Source organism: Bos grunniens, chromosome 8 (genome assembly GCF_055505025.1).
Source record: "Bos grunniens cultivar Pamir isolate PY7600 chromosome 8, Bosgru_T2T1.0, whole genome shotgun sequence".
Lineage (NCBI taxonomy): Eukaryota > Metazoa > Chordata > Mammalia > Artiodactyla > Bovidae > Bos > Bos grunniens.
In genome coordinates this window covers 112573480-112595060 of record NC_141172.1, presented here as the reverse complement: position 1 = coordinate 112595060, position 21581 = coordinate 112573480, and the positions used below count along the sequence as shown (strand labels likewise).

At 50.0% G+C, this 21581-nt stretch overlaps 1 long non-coding RNA gene across 1 annotated transcript; it reads right to left on the bottom strand.

The window, feature by feature from the left end:
* Positions 1–12446: 12446 nt before the first annotated feature.
* LOC147367943 (uncharacterized) lies at positions 12447–16877 on the bottom strand. Its single transcript, XR_015168810.1, has 2 exons — positions 15843–16877; positions 12447–13448 (listed from the first exon to the last, which is right to left on the bottom strand). It is a non-coding gene; the product is annotated as an uncharacterized LOC147367943 (long non-coding RNA).
* Positions 16878–21581: the final 4704 nt, after the last annotated feature.

Below are 21581 nucleotides of genomic sequence, written 5' to 3'. Positions count from 1 at the left end.
GGAATCTAGGGTTTGAGACAGACTCACCAGGGAAGAGAATTCCCTGGCCTCCTGGGAAGTGTGGCCTCTCCTCCTTATGGACCTCAACTCTCCTTTGGTGTCTCCTGGTTGCCCTCTGGATTCCTCTGACTTCTGTAGCCTCAAAGTGAAGGCCTCAGGCACGTGAGTGTGGGCATGTGTGTATGCCTGGCTCAGCCTGGGCCATCTGGTCTTTGCCGCTCCCTCAGAGTCATCACAGCACCTGGACTCCAGATTTGACCACAGGGATCCAGTTCTCAGCCCTGCACTCAGCGGCTGTGTGACCTGGGGCAAGATGCTCAACCTCTCTGTGTCTCTATTCTTGTCTGTGATACACGGTAGAGGCAGCAGCATTTTAGTCTGATGCATAAGCACAGGTGGAATGTGGCAGAGGTTGATGAGAATGTAAGCCCTGCCTTTGCTGTTCTTTGTGTTTTTTTTCTTTAATCTCTTTTTATCTTCTAACTGAAGGATAATTGCTTTACAGAATTTTGTTTCCTGTGTGTCCTTCAGCCCCCACACCTTCCAGGTCTTCAGAGTTAGACGGGGAAGGGGCCGTTTAGGCACTCGGCTGCCCTGATGGGGAGTGTGAAGTCAGGGGTGCTAAGGGAGGGCGACCTCCCTTCCCACCACTTCCATTCCTGCTGAGCTGGGCAGCCCCAGAGCCCCTCCACAGACAGGCAATGCCGACAGTCATCCACCCTGCTGACAAAAGAGCCTGGAGCCACATGTTCAGAAAATCCCTGTCTGGCCCCCATCCCACCACCCACACAGAAGGTCCTCGAAGCCCATACTGTGGCTTCTCTAATGCACAGCCTTGTATCTGTCCCCACATGCTCTGGTCAATGCTGCCTCGATCTTGAAATTCTTAGCTACAGAATAGCTCATCCTTACACTTACTTTTTTTATGAGTGAAGTCTGATGGGCCAAGGAGTGTGCTGTGAGCAGAGCAGGTACGCACAGCACAGGTCCCGGGGTAACCAGGCAGCACGTGGAGACAAGGTGGACACAAAGTCCTCCCCTGGTGAGTGAAGGTGGGGACCGCACCAGGCAGCCACGCTTGCTTAGACCCAGAACTGAGCTCCGACACAGAGTGGAGCCAATGGCGTTCTCAAGAGTCGACCGCACCCTCCCCTCTGTGAATGACCTCTGCCCTGTCGTGATCCTTCTAGAAGGGGTTCAGGAAGCTGAAGTCCACCCGGTCACCAGAAGACACCAAGGGGCAAGTGAGCCACAGGGCGGTGCAAACTCCAGGGCTGGGGGCAACGGCCCTCAGTTCCCTCCCTGTGCCAGGCTTCCTAAGCGTCTCTACATGAACTGTGTCAGTAATAACCACCCACTGTTATTTTCTCTTTTCTTTCATACTGTTTTAAAGAACGTGTTTGTCTGTGGTTTGGTTTCCCTGCAGGAAGGGAAGCCATGTAAACTCCCCATCTTCTGTGGCTTGAGGCAGGGGCCACAGGAGGGAGAGTTAGGGGTGGTGCAGGCACATGGGCGTCAACTGAAAAATGGTGGGGACCCAGAAACTTGCAGGGGCTTCTCACCTGCACCTCCCACCAGAGCTGGGCCTGGAATCCCCTGGAAGCCTGACCAATTCAAAGCTTCTCCCTCCCCTCCCCTCTGCTCCCCTGTCCTGACCCAAAAAGCTGGCTCCTGGGCCAGCCCACAACACCCCCAAGCCCCCCATCACCCACAGCCCTGCACAGGCCCTCCCTCGCAGAAGTGGGATGACCTGCACGGCGGCAGGGATGGTATCTGACCCCAGAGCTGGGGGTCTCAGCTGACCTTGAGCAAGGGGGCTAGTGCTTCACACAGCCTCCCAGCCCAGGGGGCTGCCAGCAGCCACAAGCCCCGATCTGAAGTGGAGCTGGGGGCTGGGGAGTGGGGGTGTGAGCTGTCTGAGGTCCCATCCTGCCAGCAGCCACAAGCCCCGATCTGAAGCAGAGCTGGGGGCTGGGGAGTGGGGGTGTGAGCTGTCTGAGGTCCCATCCTGCCAGCAGCCACAAGCCCCAATCTGAAGCGGAGCTGGGGGATGGGGAGTGGGGGTGTGAGCTGTCTGAGGTCCCATCCTGTCCCCACGACGGTGGCCAGGCCTCACCTGACACTGTGACCGCCCTGCACGGGCACACAGCAGTGCAGCAGTTGCGGGGACAGGACAGCCAGCTGCCTCTGCCTCATGCTCCACCCTGACAGCAGTGGCCCCACGGCTGTACCAGCCCCGCCTGCGTGTGGCTCTGCTTGGCTGCAGGGGCTCTGGACCCTGGGTGAGTCGGTGAGGGCAGAGCTCCAGAGGCCAAGCCTGTCTTCAGCCACCACACCTACCCTGGTCGCCAGACTCATGAGCCCAGCCAGTATCTGAAACCAAGATGCCTTTGGGAGAATGACACCACAGATGCTGACCTTAGACTCCTGAAAACTTACTAAACAGATTATTTTGTCTTTTTTTAGAGTGGGATGTTGGCAGAAAAGGGGAAGGGGAATGACTTCCTTGGTGGTCCTGTGGTTAAGAATCCACCTGCCAATGCAGGAGACATGGGTTCAATCCCTGATCTGGGAAGACCCCAAGTGCCGTGGAGCAACCAAGCCCGTGCACAACTACTGCAGCCCAAGTGCCTAGAGCCTGTGCTTCCAACCAGAGCAGCCACCACAGTGGGAAGTTCCGCACAGAAAGGAGAGAGCAGCCCCCACGCCCTACAACCAGAGAAAAGCCCGCACAGCAGCGAAGACCCAGCACAGCCAAAAGTAAATAAATAATCTTTTTTTAAGTAGGAGGTTGCAGCATTCCCTGCTGGTCCAGAGGCTAAGACTCTGAGCTCCCAACACAGTGGGGCCAGGTTCAATCCCTGGTCAGGGCACTAGATCCCACATGCCACAACTGAAGACCCTGCGTGCCACAGCTAAGACCCAGCACAGCCAATTAAATGAATATTCAAAGGTAGGAGGCTGTTCATCTGTCACCATAGAAAACTGCAACATTTTAGTGAAAGAAAAAAAACAAAGATCTTATTTTGCAAGTTCTCATGGTTGATTGCAAAAATTTTCTCATAACATGCAGCTGTTTAAAAAAAATTAGAAAATACAGAAACTAAAACCCACCCATAAATGTGTAGGGAACACCAGTTACTGCAGCATCTGGCCACCACACACGGGAACACACGTGTGTGTGTTTCTTCTACAAAAGCTTTCAGCCTCCACCTGCCTTCCCACCGGCCTCTGCTCTGCTCACCAAGAAGACTGCGCTTTGGCCTCGTGCTTGGGGGGGTTTCTGTTGAGCTCAGGGAGCAGGGCTGTGAAGTTGGGGGCACTATCTGGTCTGCAGTGAGGAGAGAAGCATGAGTGCTCCGCCTCTAGGTCCAGTAACTCCAGGGGCCTCAGGGTAGCCGCCTGAGAAGAAGCCTTTCAAACACCTTCCCTGCATTCTCTAAGTAACAGCACGTCCCATGTCTCAGGGTTCAGCTGTGTGTTAAATCCTCTCCTTTTGCAAAGAAAGGTGTTTCCACAGAGAAGCTGCCTGGATCTCAGCCTCGGTTGGTCCTCCTGTTGGAAACAAGACGTGTTTCATAGAAATCTGCCTGTGTCTCGGCCTAGTTGGTTCTCTTTTTGGACGTGAGAACTGTTTCCACAGAGAACCTGCCCAGACCTCGGCCTCGGTTTGTTCTCTTCTTGGAAACGAAACGTGTTTCCACAGAGAACCTGCCCAGATCTTGACCTCAGTAGTTTCTCTTGCTCGACATGGAAAGTGTTTTCACAGAGAATTTGCCTGGATCTCGGCTTCAGTTGGAACAGATTTAACAGGCAGTACGTTCAGGGCTCAGGGAAGTTTGTCCTGAAGCTTCCCGGGATTAGGGTTACAGCGCCTCCTCACCTCCACCCCTTCCACGGTCACAGAGCCTTCTCTTCAAGAGGACGGTGTTTGGCAACATCAGCCACGCATACTGAAGAGGAGAAAGGCCACGGCAGGCAGGGCTGGGTGTTCTTGGGGGAGCAGAGGAGCCTTGGACACTGTATGCTGGACCCCTGCCCCACTGGCTTCTCCTCCTCACTGGGCATGCGGCTTTCACCTCCTGGGTGTCTGCCAGCGAGGGGCTCCCAAGACACCAAGCTGGGGTTGATGAAGGGTGAGCTGGATGCCAGGGACCCGAGACCCTGCAGCAGGTCAGTGCACTGTAGACAAGGGCCGGCCTCACTGAATGGTTAGGCCCTGTGCATTCAGGACACCCTCTCTGGACTCCAGGTGGAGATGCTGCTGCCCCTAGTGCCCACCTTGGTCTCAGGAGGTTGAAGAGAGGCCCAGGTTGTCCTTTCCACCTCCTGCCCAGAGAATGACAAAGGCCAGTTCCCAGAAATTGGAGCAGGGTGGGCAGAGTGAGTGCTTGGGTCTCACAGTGTCCCTGTGAAGAGGGCTTTACTTCTGACTGGATCCTTCTTGGCTGGTTCTCTTCTGTGTTGTGTTCACATCAACTCTCACAAGGAAAAGGCTGTCCAGGTGCCCACAGCATCACTCGCCCAGGTGCCAACAACACTCCTTATTTATTATGGGCAGGGAGACAGGGTGGTTGGTGTGACGCTCCCCTGGACCAGAGAAAAGACCCCCTAGGTTGTGTCTCTTCTATCTCCTGAGACCCAGGTGGGCACTGGGGGCAGAGCACATCCACCTGGGGTCCAGAGAGGGTGTCCTGAGTGGACAGGGCCTAACTGTCCAGTGTGGCTTCTGGGGTATGGGCAAGAGGGGCACTAACTCCTTTTTAAATAGTTCAGACAACCACTGACTTCCTTTTGGTTTCAGATCTTTTTGATATGGTTCATTTTCAGAGTCTTTATTGAATTTGTTACAATATTGCTTCCATTTTATGTTTTGATTTTTTGACTGCAAGGCATGTGTGATTGTTATCAAGTCCAAGCTTGCTCTGCATGCCTCACAACAGGCCAATAAACCAGAGGCGAGGTGCTGAGGCAAGAAATATGACTTGGAAAGCCGGCAGACTGAGAAGAGAGCAGACTAACAGCTCAAAGAAACCATCTTGTCAGGGCCTGGTTGCCAGTGTCTTTTATAGAACACAGAGCTGGGAGGTGAGGAAATAAAGTAAAAAGGCCATTAATCTGGCAAATATCTCCTTGAATGGCCAGCCTAGGGAGGAGATGTGTTGCTTTCTCCCTTCCTGTAGCCATCCACAGGTGGACAGGTCCTAAACAAAGCCAGAGGGGCAGGGTTTCCTGAAGTAGGCCATTACGTATGGACAGTATCCCTGTAGCAAACGAACCAACAGGAAGCAAAGGTTAAAGTAAAAGATTTAATTTGAAAAAAAAAATTTTTTTAACATGGAGTCAGATGTTGTTCTTCCCTGTAACAATTCCCCACTCTCAGTGTCCATTCCACAATCTTATGGAAAATGGGAACCTGATTGTTCTAATTGCTCCACCAGTTGCATCGTTTGGGGAGTGCCCACCACTGGTGCCAGTTTTCTGAATGTTGAGATTTATCTTTTGTGGCTCTTTGGAAAGTGTCTACTTCATGTGTGTAGACACAAAAATATTTATAATCTAGGTGTTAAGAGTTATGTTTTATTCAGCAAGAATCTTTTAGGGCTTCAAAAATGCAGGCAGCATCTAAAGGTAAGGAATTTTGCACTTTTTATGTATGGGAAGATGCAAGAGTCATCTCGTTGAAATCATCCCCTTTGATACACACCTCACCATCTGGGGCCAGTATCCTGTCTTCTCCTTCCAGACTTTTCTCAGGGATCACCATGGGAGTGGCTGCACTTTGATGGCTGCTGGAATGCAGGTATTCTTTTCCTTCCTGAGTTTCCTCAGGGTTCACCATGAGAAGTGGCTGCACTTTGATTCCTGCTAGAGGGCAGGTATTCTTCTCCTTCCTGAGTTTCCTCAGGGCTTACTGTGGGGAGTGGCTGCAGTCTGATGGCTCCTAGAGAGTAGGAGGGGGAACCTGGATCCCCATTGAGATCATCTCAGCAGAGAGAGCAAGCATGTCCTGTGACTGCAGACAATCTTCCAACATTAGGGGTTCGGAGTTCTGCCTGCAGGATCCACAACCACCAGCTCGGCCACCACGCTCTGCACTCAGTTGCTACGCAGCCCTGAAACCTACACTGCAGGAGGCCCTCTAAATGTGGCGTCCTGTCCAGCAAACACTCAGTCACACCCTCCAAGCCCAACCCAGGCCCAGCCTCGCTGAGAGGGTCTCAGTGGGGACCCAGGTTCCCCCTCCTTCTCTCCCACATTCCCTTCGGTTCTGTGTAATATTAACTGTTTTTACAGCCATCATAATAATGTTGAACACACTGCCATGGTGCTGGCAGTCTGGGTCTTCTGTTATCCCACTGAGATTCTGTGAAAACACATCAGATGCTGGGCTGGAAGAGGAGGGGTAGGTCTGGTCTCTGCTGAGTATGGACGTCTACTGGAAGGAGATCACAGCTGCAACCTCGCCTGCTGCTCATTAGCTTTTTGCTGGTCCATGTGCCCGGATAATCAATTGCCCAGATAAACCTGCTCCCTTCTCCCCATGCTCGTGCTGGTGACTTGGAATAATTACCAGATAGCTCACCTGAGGAGTCTCCAGGAGCCCCAGGGATGGGGAACCACTCAGGGATAAAGAGGAAATAGGCAGAGGCCTGTATAAAATGATACTGTAAAGCATTTATTCCTAAACACAAGTCAAGTGAAGCTCATGTGTATTCTTCCCTTTTTCTTAGCTTTGAGTATATGGTTTCCCTCTGCACATGATTCTGGCCCATGCAGATGAGGTGAGACTCAGTCCCCAGACCCCTCTACCTGGGGTCACATATTCCCTTGGTCAGGACACCTTGGCTGTGGTCGGTGGGCCTCCAATATGTAAACAAGCCAGGTCCATATGGTCAAAGCTGTGGTTTGTCCAGTAGGCATGTATGGATGTGAGAGCTGGACCATAAAGAAGGCTGAGCACTGAAAAACTGATGCTTTCGAACTGTGGTGTTAGAGAAGATGCTTGAGAGCCCCTTGGACTGCAAGGAGATCAAACCAATCAATCCTAAAGGAAATCAACTGTGAATATTCATTGGACGGACTGATGCTGAAGCTGAAGCTCCAATACTTTGACCACCTGATGGGAAAATCTGACTCATTGAAAAAGACCCTGATGCTGGGAAAGATTGAAGGCAGGAGGAGAAGAGGACAACAGAGGATGAGATGGTTGGATGGCATCACCGACTCAATGGATGTGAGTTTGAGCAAACTCCAGGAGACAGTGGAGGACAGGGAAGCTTGATGTGTTGCAGTCCATGTAGTCACAAATAGTTGGACACAGTTAGAGACTGAACAACAATAACCAGGTAGCCTATCTGAGTTGTCTCGATGAGCCCCAGAGGAGATGAACTTGTCAGAGGGAAAGACTAAGAGCCCTACCTCAGCACTGACCCCTGGGAGGGCCATGGAAGCCCACGGTCACCCAGGGAAACCCACCTCAGCTCCAGACCCCAGAAATCTGAGCACTGACATTCAGACACAGGCACGGAGTCTTCCAGGACAGAGGACAGGCCCAGTCTGCACCCAGGTCTCCATGTCCTATTGCACAGAGTACCCAGCCAGGTGTAAACGTCCTCACTGTAGAAGAACTGATTATGTATAAACATAATCAGTGTAGACAGGACTTGGAGAGGTCTGAATCCACCATGTAAACAGAACTTGGCCAGGTTCAAAGTAGCTTAGGGCTGCACTCCTAGGAGGCACAGGTCACACCCCCAGGGTCTCTCATCGTTGAACAGGGGCTCACCTGCGTGTGAGAACTGGGACGTACCTTTCTTGAAGAAATCACCACTGGCTCCACACTTCACCCACATCAGGAAAGGAACAAAAGCTTTGTCACTACACATTTTGGCAGGCAAAACAAAACTGTGACCAGGTTTTGCAACCATGTGGTGGTCAGGGCCCGGGGAAAGCCAGGAACCCAGTGGAGTGCCACCCAGCGACCTGCGAGGACAGACCAGAAGTGGCCCGGCTGCAGCATTCCGGGCTCCCAGCAGGAGGTGCTCCGAGGGTCGCCCAGGCAGGACAGTCCTGCAGCGTCCGCGGGGAGAGTGGGTCCGTCCATCCTGCTGGTCATTAGGGATGGAGTGCGCTCAGGTACTGCTTCCCCGCAGGGTTGGGGAGTGGGCCTGACACCTCCTAGGCTCCTGGTCAAGTGACTTCATGCCGGGGTTGATGCCCACAGGGCACCATGCTGCATCCAAGCAGAGAATGAGGGCAGATGTGGGGCATAGATGCCATCAGAGCAGAGCACCTGGGGGAGCTCCCACCTGTGCCCGCCTGCCCACCTCGGGCCCCAAGCCCCCACCCCATGACCCATTACCACACACACATACACTCCCATGCCACACACGTATGAGCTGTGCACCCACACTGTGCACACAAACAGCACGTGTCCACCAACAGACACACACACATGCATAGCACACAAATGGGGAATAAAACGAATACCCTAAAGTGCTCATTCCTAAACACGAGTGAAGCTCACATGCATTCTTCCCTTCTTCTGAGCTTCGATGGTTTCCAAAATAAAAAAGTTTATAAAGTGGTTAATGGTGAATGACTTTTAGATGATGGGACTTTCTGAAGTTATTCCACAAGTACTACAAGACCTGAGAGATGAACGTAGATATTCCATGTGTCCCTCGACAGAAGAATGGACAAGCAGAACATGGTCCATCCACACAATGAATGTTGTCCAGCCTGAAACAAAGGCAATTCTGACACAGGCTACAGCGTGGATGGACCCTGAAGACATTATGCTCAGTGACATAAGGCAGACACAGAAGAACAAATGATGTTTGAGTCCACTCATACAAGGTCCCTAGAGCAACTGGCTCCATAGACACAGAAAGCACGATGGTGGGTGTCAGGGGCTGAGGGAGGGGAATGGGGACTGAGTGTCTCACAGGGACTGTCTGGGTTTTGCAAGATAGAAGTAGCAACTGAACAACACCACACACAAGCCTGCACTGCAGCAGCATTTACAACAGCTGAGACATGGAAGTAACCAAAATGTACACGGACAGATGAATGAAGAAATCATATATGCATAGAAGGGATTATGATTCAGCCATGAGAAAATAATGCCATTTGCAGGGATGATCTAGAACTAGAACAATTATAATAAGTGATGTACTTCAGAAGAAGAAACTGATACCAATGAGTTATTTTATAAAAGTGAAATGTTCACACAGTCAGGAAACAAACATGGTTACAGAAGGAGAGTGGTGGGTGGAAGTGATAAATTAGGAGGTTGGGATTCATTTATCCTCACAAATACATATAGAACATAGAATCGACACGGACCTACTGTAGAAAGGGTGCTGTACTACACAGTCTATAATAATGTCTATGTGAAAAAAACCAAGATGAATCAGAATGTGTATGGGGATAACTGATGAAGAATCTCTCCACCAACAAACACAGCACTGTAAGTCAGCTATCCTCCAAAGGAAGTAAACACTAACTTTAAAAAATAAAAACAAGGATTAATGAGCCACAGGCTTCTGGCATGTGCCAGAAGAATCCACGGACTAGGAGTCACCCTAAGGCTCTGGTTACTGTAGTAACAGGAGTAGGGCATGAAGAAATCCTGTCTCCTTGTGGCCATCTCCTGCAACAGAAACTTTAAAGCTATTGCTTATGCTGCAGTGAAATAAGAAAAAAGTTTTTTCTCTTTGGCCTTTTGATTCCTTCTCTACTTTAGCTGTTCCTTATCTACAGTTTGCATTGATAACTGTTTCCTTCTTTTCAGAAGATTAACCTATTGACTGTTTTGAAACAATGCAAAAAAGAACAAGAACATAGGAACCTTATACCTTTGTGGAAATAAATGTTTTTTGGAGGAAACAGACAGATTGTTGTGAGCTGGAGTGAGGACCTCCACCCGTGGCAAAGGTCATGAGGAAGGAGGGTCGGCATACGCAAAGGCGGGATCGAGCCTCAGGAGTCCCTCTGGAAATTCTCAAACATCTACCCCATAACCAGAGCCTGCCTACTTCACTACTTTGTGCTCTCACCTACACCTCTGACTTTATGGGGGGCTGTCCCCCACAACCTCTTTTGGAAACAGAGTTAACTTAGAGCTCCAGTTAATAAAAACTCCTGGGCGTGACAAGAGTGTTTGAACCTACAAACTCCTCTGAAGGTTCTCTAGCCTGCCTGACAGGCTTGTCCGGCCACATGTGATTGCTCACAGCCTCCCAACCGTGAGAGGCACGAGATGCTTTAAACCTTCTAAAAACAGGTTCTTCAGAGAAGTTAGAAAACTATTAGTATAGTATAGGGGGCTGATTAGAAATTGTATTGGTGAAGGGTTTTTCATTTGTTGAGCCAATGTTTACTGCTAAGTCTCCACATCCCCTGCCCTTATACACATTAATGAATATATAGAAGAAATAAGTATTAACCTTTGATATTAATCACGTTAGACCTTAAGCTAAGCAAATTCTTTCCTGAGAAATAAGTGTCCTGATTGACTGACCGCTGTCACAAGGAGAGGGTCATAAATTGTCAGCAGGCCCCCTGGCCAGAAGATGATGTAACACCCCTAAGACCTCTGTATACATTTGTATGAAGCATCTGACTTTGATAAAAGTCAGGACTGCTGACCCCACGTGACTTTTGCATAACATCTCAGTGTATAAAAGTAGACCATGGAAAATAAAGAATTGGGATCAGTTTCTCAAAATACTGGTCTCCCCATGTCGCTCTCTCTCTCAAACTCTGGCTGAGTCTCCATCTGGAGCATGGAACCCACCAAGCTTACTAATTTTGCCTGGGCTTCTAAGATCCGACCAGGGAGGCCTCAGTGTCTCCTCTCCTTCGGGAGAACGGAAGGATGCCTGCGGCCTATGTAAGTGGTACAAACTTCTTGTTTTGAAGTTTTATTGGTCTCCTGCGTAAACCAAGCTACTCAGCCTCTTTTCTCCACTGAATTTTCCTACTGAGCTATCCTCATTCTATTACTCTTTACATCTCTAATTAATATCTAATTGAAGCTATTGTATCCTGATCCTCGCCGATGCTGTCCCCGCTTCGAACTCCCTGGATCAGCTGGGGCTGGACCTCAGCAACAGACGACTTTAATCCCCAAGCTGGAAGAGGAGAGAACACAGTAGACTTGTGTCTCAAGAACTGTGTCTCCCCTGATGGGGAATCAAGGGGATCACACAGTTGGGGCTCTTCATCAGAGGTTGGAAATAAAGAGCAAACATATAAGGATCCTGTATTCTTTCTTTTTGCATTGTTTCAAAACAGTCAACAGGCTGGCATCAGGGAGCCCAGTAACTTGGGTCCAGCAGGCAGTTGCAGGAGTTGGGGCCATTGTCTTTTGTAAATTGCATTGAGGCGTTCTTTCTGTAATGCAAAAAGAGAAAAACTGTAAGGAGAGATTTGCAGAGAGTACCATAAAGTTAAGCATCAGGATGTGACTAGCATAAAATTAAAAGATAATAGATGTGAAATATGGCTCATGCAGAGTTAGATGGCGATAGGTGTGGGATATCCCTAGAGAAGAGCATGGAAACCCACTCCAGTATTCTTACCTGGAGAATTTCATGGACAGAAGAGTCTGGTGAGCTACAGTCCATGGGATCACAAAGAATCAGACACAACTGAGTGACTAACACACACACACACATAGGTGCAGGATGTAGCTTACATAACGGGTTAGTCTTCTGAAAAGGAGACTTAATTATCGATGCAGGTGTCGATCAGGAACAGTTAAAGTAGAAAAGGACTGAAAAGACAAAAGAGGAAAAAGTATTTCTTATTTCACTACAACACTCGTGAACACTTCATATTCACGAGGACTACTGGGCTCTGAATGATGCCGGCACTTTGGAAGTTTCCATGGGTAACTAACTGAAAACAAAAACTGGGTAGACTGTGAAGAAGAAAATTTCCACAGTCAATTCCACACACGCTAGTTAAAATCAAAGCCCATGAAAACGTGCTGCACATCAGGAACTGTTAGAGACGTGCAAATCAAAACCACGGCGAGGGAACACTGCAGCTGTTTGAAAGGCCATCCTCAGTCGACAAAGGAACACGGTGGAGAAGACTTGGAGGAAAAGAGGACACTCAAGGGGCTGATGAGATGTAAACGCTGAGAATCACTGTGGAGAGGAGTATGGAACTGCCTTTGTTAATTTTTAGTAAGACAAACATTGATTCCAGCCCAGGTCACAGTGGGACGTGCTCAGCGTCCCTGCTCAGCGCTCCCTCATCGTCAGCACCAACAAGGGAAGACGGTGCTGAAGCAGCAGACAGCCTCGGTGAGAGACACGCAGCCAGGTCTCTGCCTCGTCGGGTGGTTAACGAGGCTCCCCCTCACAGCAAAGGGCTCCTTAACTCCAAATTCATTTTGCACAGAGAGGAGGAAAGAATCAGACATAAACTATAAACTAAATCAAGTATCTTTGTTTTTAAATATAAAAAGTGAAGGGTAAAAGCAGTAAAAATTACACTTCAAGTGAATAAATTACAAACCAAATCAACTATACATCCTGACATATAAAACAGAGGAGGAGGATGGAAGCCACGCGAACTACTGTGAGTGAGCGGCCCTTGACTGTGTGAGTACCACCCGGGGTCTCCAGCCGTCTCTGCCGCCAGCGTCCGTGACACCGGGTGGAGCCTTCTTTGGCTCCGGGCGCGGAGAGAACCCAAGTGTATGCCGTCAGGAGCCTCTTCTGCCAGGCTCCACGCAGAAGGTTCAGCCTGAGCCGTATTCTTCATGCTCTTCTCCTGCAGGTTAATGGTGGTAAAATGAGGCAAAGGAAGTGCCTAGAATGTGGCCACTTCCCCTTTCTGCAGCTGTTTTACTTTCTTCTCCTGTAAGTGACTTTTTTGTATCAAAACAGAAAGGGCGCATTTCCACGGTTCTCACCGGGATTTTGGACTTCAAAGGTCCTCCGTCATGGGCGATTGTTGGGTTCTTATCATTACTGGCTGCTCCCCAACCTCATCTTCTTGGGTGGGTTTGGGTTCTCTTCTTCCAAACAAAGGCAGGAGTCCTGGGGACAGTGAGTGGAATTTCTTTCTTATTGGGAACACCCACAACACCTAACAAGATTTGGGCAAGGCTTTGCATAAATTTGAAGTGTTTATCCTCCAATACACTCTTTGCTTCTCGCTATTTGATTCTTTTCTCCATTTCAAAATCAAAGCCAATAGGTGGCTTCTCTAGCAGTTTCTTAGGGAAAATGCGCCCACTGTAAAGAATTCCAGAATCCAATTTCCATGCTTTAAATTTGTTGAGCCCTGCTTCTACAGGATTACATTTCTTGGGTTTCCACTTGTTTCAAACACCTCCACCATCTCTTGCTGCATTTTTATTCTCTTTTCTGACTCTTGCTTCTCACTACTTTTTAGGATCTTCTGTATATGGGAAGAAAAACCTGGAAAGAATAGATATGTGTTTATGCATGGCTGACTTAAGTTCCTGTACACCTTATACAAACACAACATTGGCCATCAACTCTGTTCCAATATAAGATCAAAATGAAATTGCACAGAAAGAAAAAGAAAAAGGGGCATGAAAAATGCTGCTGCCTTGTGGCCGTTTTTCATAACAACAACGTCAAAAGCTGTGCTGATGGACACTTAATATTCAGAGGGCCCATGGGGTTGTGAGTAAACAACAACCGGCTTCAAGAAATGTTCTAGGAGTGTTTATCAAAACACAGGGCAGACGTTCAAGAGTCAATTGCAAGAGGTTTCACACTCATACTCTTAAAAAAAAAATCACAGTAAATGATGTCAATCTTGCTAAATATTAGAGAAATCCAAATCAAAACTACAATGAGGTATCACCTCACACCAGTCAGAATGGCCATTGCCAAATGCTCTACAAAGAACCAAGGCTGGAGCGGGTGTGGAGAAATGAGAACCCTCCTCCACTGATGCTGGAATGTCAACTGGGAACAGTCACTATGGAGAGAACATGCATGCTAAGTCACTTTAGTCATGTCCAACTCTTTTCGACCCCACGGACTGTAACCTGCAAGGCTCCTCTGTCCATGGGATTCTCCAGGTAGGAATACTGTAGTGGGTTGCCGTGTCCCCCTCCAGGGGATCTTCCCAACCCAGGGATTGAACCCGCATCTTTTATGTTTCCTGTGTTGGCAGATGGGTTCTTTACCACTAATGCCACCTGGGAAACCCATGAGGACAATGTGAAGGTTCCTTAAACAATGAAAATGGGAACTAAGTCACAATATTCTTGTCGACTTAAAAAAGACGCACAACCTAAAAGTTGAGAGTTATGTTTTATTCGGTGGGAATTTTTAGGACTGCAAGCCCAGGAGACACCATCTCAAGCAACCCTGAAAGAACTGCTCCCAGGAGGTGAAGGGAGGAGCCAGGTCACACAGAGCTCTGTAACAAAGTGCAGGCAGTCTGAACATCAAAAGACTATTGTTAAAGAAAACCGGATATCCTGAGTCGAGGGATTTAGTGACCTGCCTCTTGAGAAACCTGTATGCAGGTCAGGAAGCAACAGTTAGAACTGGACATGGAACAACAGACTGGTTCCAAATAGGAAAAGGAGTACGTCAAGGCTGTATATTGTCACCCTGCTTATTTAACTTATATGCAGAGTACATCATGAGAAACGCTGGGCTGGAAGAAGCACAAGCTGGAATCAAGATTGCCGGGAGAAATATCAATAACCTCAGATATGCAGAGGACACCACCCTTATGGCAGACAGTGAAGAGGAACTAAAAAGCCTCTTGATGAAAGTGAAAGACGAGAGTGAAAAAGTTGGCTTAAAGCTAAACATTCAGAAAATGAAGATCATGGCATCTGGTCCCATCACTTCATAGGAAATAGATGGGGAAACAGTGGAAACAGTGTCAGACTTTATTTTGGGGGGCTCCAAAATCACTGCAGATGGTGATTGCAGCCATGAAATTAAAAGACGCTTACTCCTTGGAAGGAAAGGTATGACCAACCTAGATAGCATATTCTAAACAGAGACATTACTTTGCCAACAAAGGTCCCTCTAGTCAAGGGTATGGTTTTTCCATGGTCATGTATGGATGTGAGAGTTGGACTGTGAAGAAAGCTGAGTGCCGAAGAATTGGTGCTTTTGAACTGTGGTGTTGGAGAAGACTCTTGAGAGTCCCTTGGACTGCAAGGAGATCCAACCAGTCCATTCTAAAGATCAGTCCTGGGTGTTCATTGGAAGGACTGATGCTGAAGCTGAAACTCCAATACTTTGGCCACCTCACGCAAAGAGTTGACTCATTGGAAAAGACTCTGATGCTGGGAGGGATTGGGGGCAGGAGGAGAAGGGGACGATGAAGGATAAGATGGCATCACCGACTCAGTGGACATGAGTTGGAGTGAACTCCAGGAGTTGGTGATGGACAGGGAGGCCTGGCGTCCTGCAATTCATGGGGTTGCAAAGAGTCGGACACGACTGAGCCGCTGAACTAAACTGAACTGAACTGATGGGATGAAGATGACACCTAACCACCTCCACATACTCTGTGAGGTCGAATGGTCCCCTGTGGGAGTAGGATGGCCGCCAAGGACACCATGAACTTAAAAACAGTGGAGACAGTCTATACAGTAGTCACAGGACAGCCAGGACACCCAGACCAATATCCATACACTGACTCATGGCTAGGGTTAGCTCAAGACCCTTCTACTTGGACAAGGTTCTGTATCCAGAAGGGAAAGGGGGAAATATTAACGGCAAAAAAATTGACTGATGATATAAAAGGAAATTCTACAGGATTTGGATGGAGATGACCTGCCCCCTCCCCAATACTGGATAATGACACACCTGCCTGCCAGTGCTCCACCAGGACCGGAGGCCTAACACCTGATCCAGGGCTGGGCGAAGTTCCTGAAGCAGCCGCTGCTCCTCTGCCAACTCTCCTGGAGCTCGGAGAGCTGCCGTTCCGGCAGGCTCCGATCCCAGCGATGGAGACCTCTGGTCAACGCCCCAGGATTCCACCTCTGCTGGGTCTCCTGGACTGTACCCACCTCGCCCGGTGAGTACTGATGGGGAGGGGAAAGAAAACACAGAAGTTAGAGGCTTCGTGCCACCAAGGAGCAAGGGGAAAGAACCCCACTACAGATGCCCCTCAGAGAGCTACAGCAGCCTCTGGGTCAGGACGCATGTGGGCACTACCATCGGCCCTCTGTAGCCTAGTATTACCAGCCATTTTCCTCTACGGCCATATTAAACTGGCAGAGACACGCTCCACCGTACTCGGGGGAGCCACAAGCCATGATTAGGCTAATAGAGACTATTTTTCAAACCCACTGCCCTATATAGGATGACATAATCCAACTACTAGTCTCCCTTTTCAGCACTGAGGAAAGACACAGGATCCTAACTGAGGCCAGAAAATGGTTAAGAGAAATGGCACCTGAGGGGACTGCAAACCCGCAGTGGTGGGCAGAGCCAGCCACCCCCGATACGAGGGAGGCCCAACTGGGACTGTAACACAGAAGAAGGGAGTGGCCACCTGGAGAGATATCATGTGGCTATTTTACAAGGTCTCAAGAGGGGGGCCCAAAACCTATGAGTATGGCAAAATGCTCCAAAGTGATTCAAAGGGAAAGCTAATCACCCTTGGAGTTCTACGAAAGACTGTGCAAGGCCTGTAGACTTTATACGCCAATAGATCCAGAGGCTGCTGGGTCTTAGATGGTGATAAATGCAGTCTTTGTGTCTCAAGCCTACTCAGAAAATGTCAGATGAGGGAGGGGAGCACCAAGTGACTCATGAACTTCTATACATCCCTGAATGCCCAGAACCTTTGCTGGGAAGAGACTTGCTGTCTAAATTGGGGGCAAAAGTGACCTTTCCCTCCCATGAAAGGCCCATTCTTCAAGTGGGCTCAACCACCCATTTACTCTTCCTCTCGGTAACCCCTCAAGATGAATGGAGGTTGCATGATCTCCTGGAAGGGCTAAACATTCGAGACAGAGAGAGAGTTAATGCAACAATTCCCTGAGGTCTGGGCAGAAAACAACACCCCCAGGCTTGCAAAACAAGTCCCAGTTGTAACAGAACTCAAACCCAGTACAATTACATCAGGCCCGCCCTGGGCCTACCAGACCTTGCTAAGCCACTTACTCTTTATATGACTGAAAACAACAAGGTGGCTATGGGAGTGTCGTCCCAGACTATGGGGACATGGGACAGACCCGTGGCTTCTCTCCCGAAACGGCTGAACAACGTTGCCACGGGGTGGCTGGGATGCTTACGGGCAGTTGCCGTGGCTGCCTTACTGGTCCGCGAGGCAACTAAGCTGACTTTGGGCCAAGATTTGATCATAAAAGTCCCACATGAGGTCAACACTCCCCTGCGAGGGGACCCCCATAAATGGCTGTCGACATCCCAGATTACTCAATACCAGGGACTGTTATGTGAGAACCTCCAGGTTACTATTCAGCCTTGTCAGGCCCTGAATCCAGCCACCCTCCTTCCTGTGGGAGAAGGTGGGCCCTCACATGATTACAAGGAAATCCTAGAAGTTTATGCCAGCAGACCTGACTTGACCAAAATATGACTCTCTGGCATAAAGATTATTTCAGTCTAATGTTTTTTTAAAAAAGGAATCTTGGAAAACTAAATAGTAATTGTCCTTTTGAGAAGGACATTTACAATAGAGAATTCTCCATATTTAAGGGCTGTCCCTTTTCCCACCAGAAATAAGCAGATGATTAAATCTCAAGTAACTCTTATCAATGGACAAGTCCTCACTTCAATCTGCAAACACCCATACTCTTCTTTACTGTGTTTTGCATGATAGCCTGCCATAACTGGCTTCCCCCTCCCCCGCCCCAAGGTCTTTTGTTTGTGTCTGAAGATGGCATTGAAGGTGATGGCTTTGGACACTTAAGGGAGTGACTCAGTTTTCTTGGCTAACTTCCATATATACAGGAGGTATTCATGCTATTAAACTTCTGTTTTTCTCCTGGTAATCTGTCTTTTTTTGTCTTTTACAGGGAAAGTCTCAACTAACCACCTAGGTTAGAGGAAAATTGTTTTTCCTCCCATACACATGCAGTGAATACTGCTCAGCAATAGAAAGGAATGAGCCATCAACCATGGGGAAAAAAAGAATAAATCTTATCTGACATATTGTTGCAGAAACCAGTACTCAAAAAACCAAGCACCACACTTACAGAGTTGGAGAACTCAGGTTTATTATGCTGGCAGGCCCCGAGGAGTTAACACTCCAAGCTCTGAGCCCCGAACAAAAGGGTTACAGAGTTTTTATAGACAGACTATAGTAGGCAACACTAGCTGTTAATAGGCTGGTTTAAACTAAGGGGTTTCTCGTGCGTGAGAATAGCAATCAAGATGGGGAGGGGGATGCCTGACCTGGACAGGCATGATTAAGCAGGTTTACAGGGGCTGCTGCTGCTGCTGCTAAGTCGCTTCAGTCATGTCCGACTCTGTGCGACCCCATAGACGGCAGCGCACCAGGCTCCGCTGTCCCTGGGCTAGGCCATTGCAAAGAGCAGGACAAGGCTGAGTGAGATAAGCTCCGGTTCCTAGTATTGTAAGTCCCCGCTTTCTGAGACTGCGCGACCTACGTGATCCAGGCTTTGCAAGAAGCAAGCTGAGTTACGAGGCAGAAGGAGCAGGGGGTTACGTAAAATCTTAACTTCAACTGTAGGATGGAAAGCCTGTCCCTGTGTTTTTGTCTGAGCCCACGGATTTGTGTGGCCCGAGGCATAAACAAAATCTACTCACATTGAGCTATTTCGGATGCAGCAGTGGAATGCACACTGTGACGCTGCATGGAACTGTAGTAGTGTGGTGGGGAGAGAGCCAGCCCTGACTCCATGTCGGAAGCTGTTTCTGTGACTTGTGACTCGCTTTTTTTGTTTTTATTATTATAATCACGCTCAGTGGCTTGCCGGGAGGACCCTGCCCCTCTGCTTGACTGTGAACTAAAGCGCCTTTGTTCAGCTCATGGAGGAAGTTTGTCCCTACCCACACCCCCTCCAAGGCTGCACATTCCCTGGGAGATGTTTTGCAAGACTGAAGGCCCTTTCCCTTTACTTCCCCCCTGCCTCTCCCTCTCTATGCTGCATTTGACTTTAGTTCCTCATTGCTTCTTTCTCTCTGGTTTATAAAAGAACCCGGCATCCAGACCCCAATAAGGCGGTTATTTTGAGGTGCTAACCTGCCATCTTCTTGGTCTGCTGGCTCCCCAGTTAAAGTTTCTTCTTTGTCTCAACACCTCGTCTCTCGGATTCATTGGCCTATTGTGCAGCCAGCGGAGTGTGCTTGGACTCAGAATAATAGAAACACACATAGAGTAGCCTCAGTGTAAGGGATGGGGCAAAAGGTGCTGACTCAACTTTGGAGATTAACAGAATGTGTAGACTAAAGGCAAAATGGATCTTTCATAAACAGTGGGCTTATTTTATGGGGTTCTTTCCAGGCTGCAGTAGCTAAGAAAGCTGAAACTTCTGCACGTGTCTTTTGGAATGGAGCAAGGCAAAGATAAATGGCAGATGGTGGGAGGCAGGCTCCTCACCGTGGGGTGAGAAGTCGCAGACAAGCAGGGGGATGGCCTCTGTCCTCGTGACCCTGGATCTGGGCTTCCTGGAAGGACGACGTGGGGAGCTGACTGGCCAGGGAAATGCACAGATCTCTGCGCTGGGAAGGCCCTGCACACGTAGGAACCTCGGCCCATCTTTCCCCTATACCTGCTGGAAACACTCAGCCCTCCATGGTCTGTGAGGTGCAGATTTTTAGACGTTCTTACCCCAGGCAGGCACAGGAGTGTGAGGGTCTTGCTTACCCCTAAGCTGTCCCAGAAGCCAGGTCCGGGAGGTTGGAGCCAGAATGCGGGTGCCTGGGCCTCCGACCAGCAGCTGGTGGAAACGAGGAGCCAGTCCTGAGGGCTGGAGCTCCCTGGTGATGGCTGTGAGCCCGGTGCCCTGATGGGACTCCTCCCTACTGGGGACACAGGCGGGCCCTGCAGTGGCTCTGTTTCCACCTGGGACCCTTTGACGAAGCCACAGCACCACAGAGCTCTGAAGTCTCCTGACGGTGTCCCTAATTCTGACACAGTAGTTTTACAAAGGAATAAGAAAGTGAAGTTGAGCTCCTGACAGCCACTCCTTTGGGCTCTGAGTTGGTTCCAGCAGGACTGCAGTCACTGCACATGGTCTGCTGTAACCCCTGCCCCCTCCTGGCCTTTCCTCTTCCTGTGATGATTCCAGTGACATTTCCAGCCTGGACCCCTCTCCCAGGCCAGATGCACTGGCCCAACCACTGCATCCGCATCTCATCTTGGGGGCTAACAGGCCCCTCAGAGGGCTGAGATCCTGCTGCTCCCCACGCCCAGAAGGGGTCCCACCCTCTCCTGTTGCTGAGCCCCACCCAGGCCTTCCCAGGCTCCCACTTTCTTGTGCTCCAGTAACTGTCAGATCCTCCCGCAGAGCCTATGGCCAGTCCCCATGCTAATTCCCCTCTACCCCCACAGCCCTGGCCCAAGCCCAATCCCTCCAGCAGGCCCCAACCAAGCTCCCTGACCCCAGGGGGCCTCTCACACCCCAACTCAACGTTTTCTTCCTGCAGCATAAATGAGATCATGACTCTCTCCCTGCTGTGATTCCCCCCAAGGTTTGCCCCTTTGGCTGGGGTGTCTGGTGGGAGAGGCATTTGCCAGGACCCTGAGAGCTCCTGGTATCCCCACTAGGCTGCTGGCTCCTGGTTTCCCAGACACTGAGCACCCCAGAAGGACAGGGACACAGTACCGCACCCCAGAACTGCTCCTCACAATGACAAGGACACAGCACCGCACCCCAGAACCTCTCCTCAGGAGGAAAAGGGACACAGCACCCCAGAATTGTTCCTCAGAATGACAAGGGACACAGCACCCCAGAACCGATCCTCAGCAGGACAAGGCCACAGCACCCCAGAACCACTCCTCAGGGGGACAAGGGCCACAGCACCCCAGAACCACTCCTCAGGGGGACAAGGGAAAAGCACCCCAGAACCGCTCCTCAGCAGGACAAGGGACACAGCACCCCAGAACCGCTCCACAGGGGGACAAAGGACACAGAACCCCAGAACCACTCCTCAGCGGGACAAGGACAGAGCACCGCACCCCAGAACCGCTCCTCAGAATGACAAGGGACACAACACCCCAGAACCGACCCTCAGCAGGACAAGGCCACAGCACCCCAGAACCGCTCCTCAGGGGGACAAGGGAAAAGCACCCCAGAACCGCTCCTCAGCAGGACAAGGGACACAGCACCCCAGAACCACTCCACAGGGGGACAAAGGCCACAGCACCCCAGAACCGCTCCTCAGGAGGGCAAGGACACAGAACCCCAGAACCGCTCCTCAGGGGGACAAGGGACACAGCACCCCAGAACCGCCCCGCAGAAGGGCTGGAGATGCTGCTGCCTGGTCAAGGAGAGCTGAGAAGGGCTGCACAGCTGGGACGCAAGCGTGGCGGGCGCGGCCCCTCCCTCGGCCGTCACGTCACCCCCGGGGGACTTGAGGGAAGGAGGGACTGAGGTCGTGTCAGTTCAT